We start from the raw sequence: 8,480 nt of genomic DNA, 5'->3' as shown, positions 1-8,480 counted from the left end.
AAGGAAGACCGCCCTTGCCCTGCCGGCCGGGGGCCCTTTCCGACGCGACCCGAAAGGCCTCATCGATCAACAAGGACAGAAGGAAAGGAAGCCAGCGGAGGCCCCACGGCCTCGCTCTTCTGGGACAGACACAGCCACGCGCACCCGCCACCGCCCTCGGGAGCAGCCAGCAGGCACGGGGCTCGGCGTGCGGGCAACACGCCGGAGGAGCAAACGGGGCGCCCTCCAGAGATGGGGGGGGGGGCAAGCTGCACCGGGCCGCACCGGCTCACAGGGCACCTCTGCCTCCCCGAAATGTGGGCTTGCATTTTCCCTCAAGCTGCACCGAGTTACATCTCCATCACGGGGCGCCCCTCTGGAGCCAGGAGGAAGCCGTGCTGGGGCACCGGCTTGCCCTCCTCCCCCCATGCCGGGCTCCATAGCGTACGAGTGGCCAGTCACCGCCGCTGGCTTTTCCCTTAGATGCCGTGCCCCCGCGGGCTGCGGCTTTGGCCATGGGGGGGAACCCCCGTGAAGAGGGTCCAGTGCTGGGAACTCTCTCTGCCCCTTACCGGGCTCTCTCTCGCCGTGCCTGGACGGGCTTGCTTTCCATTCTTGGTGGGACCGACGCCGGCACCACATCTCCCCGGCTTTCTCTGCCCCCGTGCCCCACCGGGCAAACTTCGCTTCGGGGGTTCCACACTTCGGCAGTGGCCGGCGCCAGCCACTCGTCAACTTTTTTTCTTTTCCCCGCTTTCGTTGCCGAGCCCGGGCTGGGCTCTGGCTCACGGACGAGCGAAACCCATCCAACACCGCTGAGGGTGCGCCAGCGGCCGCTCCAAACCGCCGCGCCTTTGTTCGGCCCCGCGGGTCCCCTCTCTGACCCGGGCGAAAGCCACCGAGAAGCCAGACGGACCCCTGCCCAGCCGCCTGGCGGGTGGCTTGGAGCAGCCGCTCGGCAGCGCTGCCCTGGGAGTGCTCGGCGTCGCTTGTTCCCTCATATACGGAACTGGAGGGCCGTCAGCTCCGCGAGCGCACAACCAGCCGACCTCCGCCCAGCGGCAGGTCGCAGAAATCACGCCGGCTTGTACGATGACGTAGGCGGAGGCAGAGCGCAACAGCGACCCCTTGGCGACAAGCGCGATCTCCGCGGAGAGCACGTCTACTCGCCGAGGGAGAGCACGTCTACTCGCCGAGGGAGAGCACGTCTACTCGCCGAGGGAGAGCACGTCTACTCGCCCAGGGAGAGCACGTCTACTCGCCCAGGGAGAGCACGTCTACTCGCCCAGGGAGAGCACGTCTACTCGCCCAGGGAGAGCACGTCTACTCGCCCAGGGAGAGCACGTCTACTCGCCCAGGGAGAGCACGTCTACTCGCCCAGGGAGAGCACGTCTACTCGCCCAGGGAGAGCACGTCTACTCGCCGAGGGAGAGCACGTCTACTCGCCGAGGGAGAGCACGTCTACTCGCCCAGGGAGAGCACGTCTACTCGCCCAGGGAGAGCACGTCTACTCGCCGAGGGAGAGCACGTCTACTCGCCGAGGGAGAGCACGTCTACTCGCCGAGGGAGAGCACGTCTACTCGCCGAGGGAGAGCACGTCTACTCGCCGAGGGAGAGCACGTCTACCTCCCGCCTGAGGGAGAGCACGGGGGGGGGGGGGACAAAGACAGGCGGCAGCAGCTTCGGTGAACGTCACCCGGGAGGCGACCGGGGCTGTCCCGGGGCAGTCCCGGGAAGCCGGCGTCCGACACAGGGAACCGTCAGCTGCCGGACCGGGGCGAATCCCCGCGGCCACGGCAGGGGTGGGGGCTCGAAGACAGCCGGCAGCCGCTTCGGTGAACGTCACCCGGGAGGAGACTGGGGCCCTCCCGGGACCGTCCCGGGAAGACGACGTTCGGCACGAGATCCCGGCCGCGGCCGGACCGGCTCGAAGCCTCGCGGTCCCGGCAGCAGCCGGAGCCGCTCGCCGCCTCGGGCTCCCGGCCCCCTACAGATCCGGCGACTCGTTCGCGGGCGGCGGGGGGAGGCAGTGGAGGGGGTGCGGGGAGAAGCGGCAGCGGAGGCGGAGGGGGGGGGGGCTCGAAGACAGCCGGCAGCCGCTTCGGTGAACGTCACCCAGGAGGCGATCGGGGCCGTCCCGGGGCCGTCCCGGGATGCCGGCTTCCGGCACGGGGGTCCCGGCCGCGGCCGGACCGGCTCGTATCCCCGCGGCTCCGGCAGGGGGGGGGGGGCTCGAAGACAGCCGGCAGTCGCCTCGGTGAACGTCACCCGGCCGGCGACCGCGGCCGTTCCGGGGCCGTCCCGGGAAGCCTGCGACAGGCACGGGGTCCCAGCCGCGGCCGGACCGACTCGAAGCCCCGCGGCCCCGGCACGGGGGAGGCCCAAAGACTGGCAGCAGCCGCTTCGCTGAACGTCACCCGGCCGGCGACCGGGGCCGTCCCGGGGCCGTCCCGGGATGCCGGCATCCGGCACGGGGGTCCCGGCCGCGGCCGGAGCGGCTTGAATCCCCGCGGTCCCGGCAGCAGCCGGAGCCGCTCGCCGTTCGGGGCTCCCGGCACCCTACGGATCCGGCGACTCGTTCGCCGGCGGCGGGGGGGAGGCAGTGAAGGAGGTGCGGGCAGAAGCGGCAGCGGAGGCGGAGGGGGGGGGGGGGCTCGAAGACAGCCGGCAGCCGCTTCGGAGAACGTCACCCGGCCGGCGACCGCGGCCGTTCCGGGGCCGTCCCGGGAAGCCTGCGACAGGCACGGGGTCCCGGCCTCGGCCGGACCCGCACTGGGTGCCGCCGCCTCGGGCTCTCGGGACGGTATGGATCCGCCGACTCGTTCGCCGGCGGCGGGGGGAGGCAGTGGAGGGGGTGCGGGGAGAAGCGGCAGCGGAGGCGGAGGGGGGGGGGGGCTCGAAGACAGCCGGCAGCCGCTTCGGTGAACGTCACCCGGGAGGCGACCGGGACCGGCCCGGGAAGCCATCGTCCGGCCCCGGATCCCGGCCGCGGCCGGACCGGCTCGAAGCCCCGCGGCCCCGGCACGGGGGAGGCCCAAAGACTGGCGGCAGCCGCTTCGCTGAACGTCACCCGGCCGGCGACCGGGGCCGTCCCGGGGCCGTCCCGGGATGCCGGCTTCCGGCACGGGGGTCCCGGCCGCGGCCGGACCGGCTCGAATCCCCGCGGTCCCGGCAGCAGCCGGAGCCGCTCGCCGTTCGGGCTCCCGGCACCCTACGGATCCGCCGACTCGTTCGCCGGCGGCGGGGGGAGGCAGTGGAGGGGGTGCGGGCAGAAGCGGCAGCGGAGGCGGAGGGGGGGGGGGCTCGAAGACAGCCGGCAGCCGCTTCGGTGAACGTCACCCGGCCGGCGACCGGGGCCGTCCCGGGGCCGTCCGGGGATGCCGGCTTCCGGCACGGGGTCCCGGCCGCGGCCGGAGCGGCTCGAATCCCCGCGGTCCCGGCAGCAGCCGGAGCCGCTCGCCGTTCGGGCTCCCGGCACCCTACAGATCCGGCGACTCGTTCGCCGGCGGCGGGGGGAGGCAGTGGAGGGGGTGCGGGGAGAAGCGGCAGCGGAGGCGGAGGGGGGGGGGGGGCTCGAAGACAGCCGGCAGCCGCTTCGGTGAACGTCACCCGGCCGGCGACCGGGGGCCGTCCCGGGGCCGTCCGGGGATGCCGGCTTCCGGCACGGGGTCCCGGCCGCGGCCGGAGCGGCTCGAATCCCCGCGGTCCCGGCAGCAGCCGGAGCCGCTCGCCGTTCGGGCTCCCGGCACCCTACAGATCCGGCGACTCGTTCGCCGGCGGCGGGGGGAGGCAGTGGAGGGGGTGCGGGGAGAAGCGGCAGCGGAGGCGGAGGGGGGGGGGGGGCTCGAAGACAGCCGGCAGCCGCTTCGGTGAACGTCACCCGGGAGGCGACCGGGACCGGCCCGGGAAGCCATCGTCCGGCCCGGGATCCCGGCCGCGGCCGGACCGGCTCGAATCCCCGCGGCCCCGGCACGGGGGAGGCCCAAAGACTGGCGGCAGCCGCTTCGCTGAACGTCACCCGGCCGGCGACCGGGGCCGTCCCGGGGCCGTCCCGGGATGCCGGCTTCCGGCACGGGGTCCCGGCCGCGGCCGGAGCGGCTCGAATCCCCCCGGTCCCGGCAGCAGCCGGAGCCGCTCGCCGTTCGGGCTCCCGGCACCCTACGGATCCGGCGACTCGTTCGCCGGCGGCGGGGGGAGGCAGTGGAGGCGGTGCGGGGAGAAGCGGCAGCGGAGGCGGAGGGGGGGCGGGGGGGACGATAGTGGCGGGGGGCGGGGGGGTGCTCGAAGGCAGCCGGCAGCCGGTTCGGTGAACATTCGCCGGGGCGGGGGGGCGACCTGTCCGTGCCCGGGGCAGCCCCGGGAAGCCGGCAGCCAGCACGGGGTCCCGGCAGCACCTGTTCCCTGCCCTGGGACTTGCCGTGCCCGGCGGCCGGTTGCCGGGTGGGGGGAGCGATGAGAGGCGGGGCGCAGCGGCCGGGGCAGCGCCGGGCCGCAGCGGGGGGCTGGGCGGGTGGGGTAGGCGTCGAGCGGCAAGCCCTCGGCTGCAGCGAATGTTCGGCGGTGCGGGGCGGGGGGGGGACGGGACGACACGTTGGGGGCGCCGAGTCCGAGCCACCCCCGGCCCCAGGGGCGGCCGGAGGGGGAGGCCGGTGCCTGGCCCTGGGAGCTGCTGGGCGCCGGATGGCCGAGGGTGCGTCAGAAGCCGCCCGAGCGGTCGAGCAGGTCCTCCAGAAAGGCCTAGGGTGGCTTCGAGGGCCCCGGGAGCAGTCGAGGGAGGCCTCCAGGCAGGTCTGGAGTGGATGGGAGGCCTTCCAAAGCAGACAAGGGAGCCTGCAGAGCGTGCGGGGGAGGCTTCTGGTGCGGCCTGGGGTGGGTCGGAAGCCTGCAGAGCGTGCGGGAGAGGCTTCTGGTGCGGCCTGGGGTGGCTGAGAAGCCTGCAGAGCGTGCGGGAGAGGCTTCTGGTGCGGCCTGGGGTGGCTGAGAAGCCTGCAGAGCGTGCGGGAGAGGCTTCTGCTGCGGCCTGGGGTGGCTGAGAAGCCTGCAGAGCGTGCGGGGGAGGCTTCTGTTGGGGCCTGGGGTGGGTCAGAAGCCTACAGAGCGTGCGGGGGAGGCTTCTGGTGCGGCCTGGGGTGGGTCGGAAGCCTGCAGAGCGTGCGGGAGAGGCTTCTGTTGGGGCCTGGGGTGGCTGAGAAGCCTGCAGAGCGTGCGGGGGAGGCTTCTGCTGCGGCCTGGGGTGGCTGAGAAGCCTGCAGAGCGTGCGGGGGAGGCTTCTGCTGCGGCCTGGGGTGGCTGAGAAGCCTGCAGAGCGTGCGGGGGAGGCTTCTGGTGCGGCCTGGGGTGGCTGAGAAGCCTGCAGAGCGTGCGGGGGAGGCTTCTGCTGCGGCCTGGGGTGGCTGAGAAGCCTGCAGAGCGTGCGGGGGAGGCTTCTGCTGCGGCCTGGGGTGGGACGGAAGCCTGCAGAGCGTGCGGGGGAGGCTTCTGGTGCGGCCTGGGGTGGGTCGGAAGCCTGCAGAGCGTGCGGGAGAGGCTTCTGTTGGGGCCTGGGGTGGCTGAGAAGCCTGCAGAGCGTGCGGGGGAGGCTTCTGCTGCGGCCTGGGGTGGCTGAGAAGCCTGCAGAGCGTGCGGGGGAGGCTTCTGCTGCGGCCTGGGGTGGCTGAGAAGCCTGCAGAGCGTGCGGGGGAGGCTTCTGGTGCGGCCTGGGGTGGCTGAGAAGCCTGCAGAGCGTGCGGGGGAGGCTTCTGGTGTGGCCTGGGGTGGCTGAGAAGCCTGCAGAGCGTGCGGGGGAGGCTTCTGGTGCGGCCTGGGGTGGGACGGAAGCCTGCAGAGCGTGCGGGGGAGGCTTCTGGTGCGGCCTGGGGTGGGTCGGAAGCCTGCAGAGCGTGCGGGAGAGGCTTCTGTTGGGGCCTGGGGTGGCTGAGAAGCCTGCAGAGCGTGCGGGGGAGGCTTCTGCTGCGGCCTGGGGTGGCTGAGAAGCCTGCAGAGCGTGCGGGGGAGGCTTCTGCTGCGGCCTGGGGTGGCTGAGAAGCCTGCAGAGCGTGCGGGGGAGGCTTCTGCTGCGGCCTGGGGTGGCTGAGAAGCCTGCAGAGCGTGCGGGGGAGGCTTCTGCTGCGGCCTGGGGTGGCTGAGAAGCCTGCAGAGCGTGCGGGGGAGGCTTCTGGTGCGGCCTGGGGTGGCTGAGAAGCCTGCAGAGCGTGCGGGGGAGGCTTCTGGTGCGGCCTGGGGTGGCTGAGAACCCTGCAGAGCGTGCGGGGGAGGCTTCTGGTGCGGCCTGGGGTGGGACGGAAGCCTGCAGAGCGTGCGGGGGAGGCTTCTGGTGCGGCCTGGGGTGGGACGGAAGCCTGCAGAGCGTGCGGGGGAGGCTTCTGGTGCGGCCTGGGGTGGGTCGGAAGCCTGCAGAGCGTGCGGGAGAGGCTTCTGCTGCGGCCTGGGGTGGGTCGGAAGCCTGCAGAGCGTGCGGGAGAGGCTTCTGTTGGGGCCTGGGGTGGCTGAGAAGCCTGCAGAGCGTGCGGGGGAGGCTTCTGCTGCGGCCTGGGGTGGCTGAGAAGCCTGCAGAGCGTGCGGGGGAGGCTTCTGCTGCGGCCTGGGGTGGCTGAGAAGCCTGCAGAGCGTGCGGGGGAGGCTTCTGGTGCGGCCTGGGGTGGCTGAGAAGCCTGCAGAGCGTGCGGGGGAGGCTTCTGGTGCGGCCTGGGGTGGGACGGAAGCCTGCAGAGCGTGCGGGGGAGGCTTCTGGTGCGGCCTGGGGTGGGTCGGAAGCCTGCAGAGCGTGCGGGAGAGGCTTCTGTTGGGGCCTGGGGTGGCTGAGAAGCCTGCAGAGCGTGCGGGGGAGGCTTCTGGTGCGGCCTGGGGTGGGTCGGAAGCCTGCAGAGCGTGCGGGGAGAGGCTTCTGTTGGGGCCTGGGGTGGCTGAGAAGCCTGCAGAGCGTGCGGGGGAGGCTTCTGCTGCGGCCTGGGGTGGCTGAGAAGCCTGCAGAGCGTGCGGGGGAGGCTTCTGCTGCGGCCTGGGGTGGCTGAGAAGCCTGCAGAGCGTGCGGGGGAGGCTTCTGGTGCGGCCTGGGGTGGCTGAGAAGCCTGCAGAGCGTGCGGGGGAGGCTTCTGGTGCGGCCTGGGGTGGGACGGAAGCCTGCAGAGCGTGCGGGGGAGGCTTCTGGTGCGGCCTGGGGTGGGACGGAAGCCTGCAGAGCGTGCGGGGGAGGCTTCTGGTGCGGCCTGGGGTGGGTCGGAAGCCTGCAGAGCGTGCGGGAGAGGCTTCTGCTGCGGCCTGGGGTGGGTCGGAAGCCTGCAGAGCGTGCGGGAGAGGCTTCTGTTGGGGCCTGGGGTGGCTGAGAAGCCTGCAGAGCGTGCGGGAGAGGCTTCTGCTGCGGCCTGGGGTGGCTGAGAAGCCTGCAGAGCGTGCGGGAGAGGCTTCTGCTGCGGCCTGGGGTGGCTGAGAAGCCTGCAGAGCGTGCGGGAGAGGCTTCTGGTGCGGCCTGGGGTGGCTGAGAAGCCTGCAGAGCGTGCGGGAGAGGCTTCTGCTCCGGCCTGGGGTGGCTGAGAAGCCTGCAGAGCGTGCGGGAGAGGCTTCTGCTGCGGCCTGGGGTGGCTGAGAAGCCTGCAGAGCGTGCGGGAGAGGCTTCTGCTGCGGCCTGGGGTGGCTGAGAAGCCTGCAGGGCGTGCGGGAGAGGCTTCTGCTGCGGCCTGGGGTGGGTGGGAAGCCTGCAGAGCGTGCGGGGGAGGCTTCTGGTGCGGCCTGGGGTGGCTGAGAAGCCTGAAGAGCGTGCGGGGGAGGCTTCTGGTGCGGCCTGGGGTGGCTGAGAAGCCTGAAGAGCGTGCGGGAGAGGCTTCTGGTGCGGCCTGGGGTGGCTGAGAAGCCTGCAGAGCGTGCGGGGGAGGCTTCTGGTGCGGCCTGGGGTGGCTGAGAAGCCTGAAGAGCGTGCGGGAGAGGCTTCTGGTGCGGCCTGGGGTGGCTGAGAAGCCTGCAGAGCGTGCGGGGGAGGCTTCTGGTGCGGCCTGGGGTGGCTGAGAAGCCTGCAGAGCGTGCGGGAGAGGCTTCTGGTGCGGCCTGGGGTGGCTGAGAAGCCTGCAGAGCGTGCGGGAGAGGCTTCTGCTGCGGCCTGGGGTGGCTGAGAAGCCTGCAGAGCGTGCGGGAGAGGCTTCTGCTGCGGCCTGGGGTGGGTCGGAAGCCTGCAGAGCGTGCGGGAGAGGCTTCTGCTGCGGCCTGGGGTGGGTCGGAAGCCTGCAGAGCTTGCGGGGGAGGCTTCTGGTGCGGCCTGGGGTGGGTCGGAAGCCTGCAGAGCATGCGGGGGAGGCTTCTGCTGCGGCCTGGGGTCTCTGGGTGGCCTCTAGAGAGGTGCAAAAGACCCTCTGGGTTGGGCTGGGGTGGCTCTTGGACCCCTGCCACACAGTGGAGAGAGGCCTCCGGCCCGCCACCTGTGTCCCTGTGTGCCTGAGTGCCTGTGTCCCTGTGTCCCTGTGTCCCTGAGTGCCTGAGTGCCTGTGTCCCTGTGTCCCTGTGTCCCTGTGTCC

The sequence above is a fragment of the Melanerpes formicivorus genome, unplaced genomic scaffold (assembly GCF_026170545.1).
Source record: "Melanerpes formicivorus ecotype bairdi unplaced genomic scaffold, bMelFor1.0.p_v2 SCAF_633, whole genome shotgun sequence".
NCBI lineage: Eukaryota > Metazoa > Chordata > Aves > Piciformes > Picidae > Melanerpes > Melanerpes formicivorus.
The sequence above is the reverse complement of the archived record's forward strand: the minus strand, read 5'-3'. Positions refer to the sequence as shown.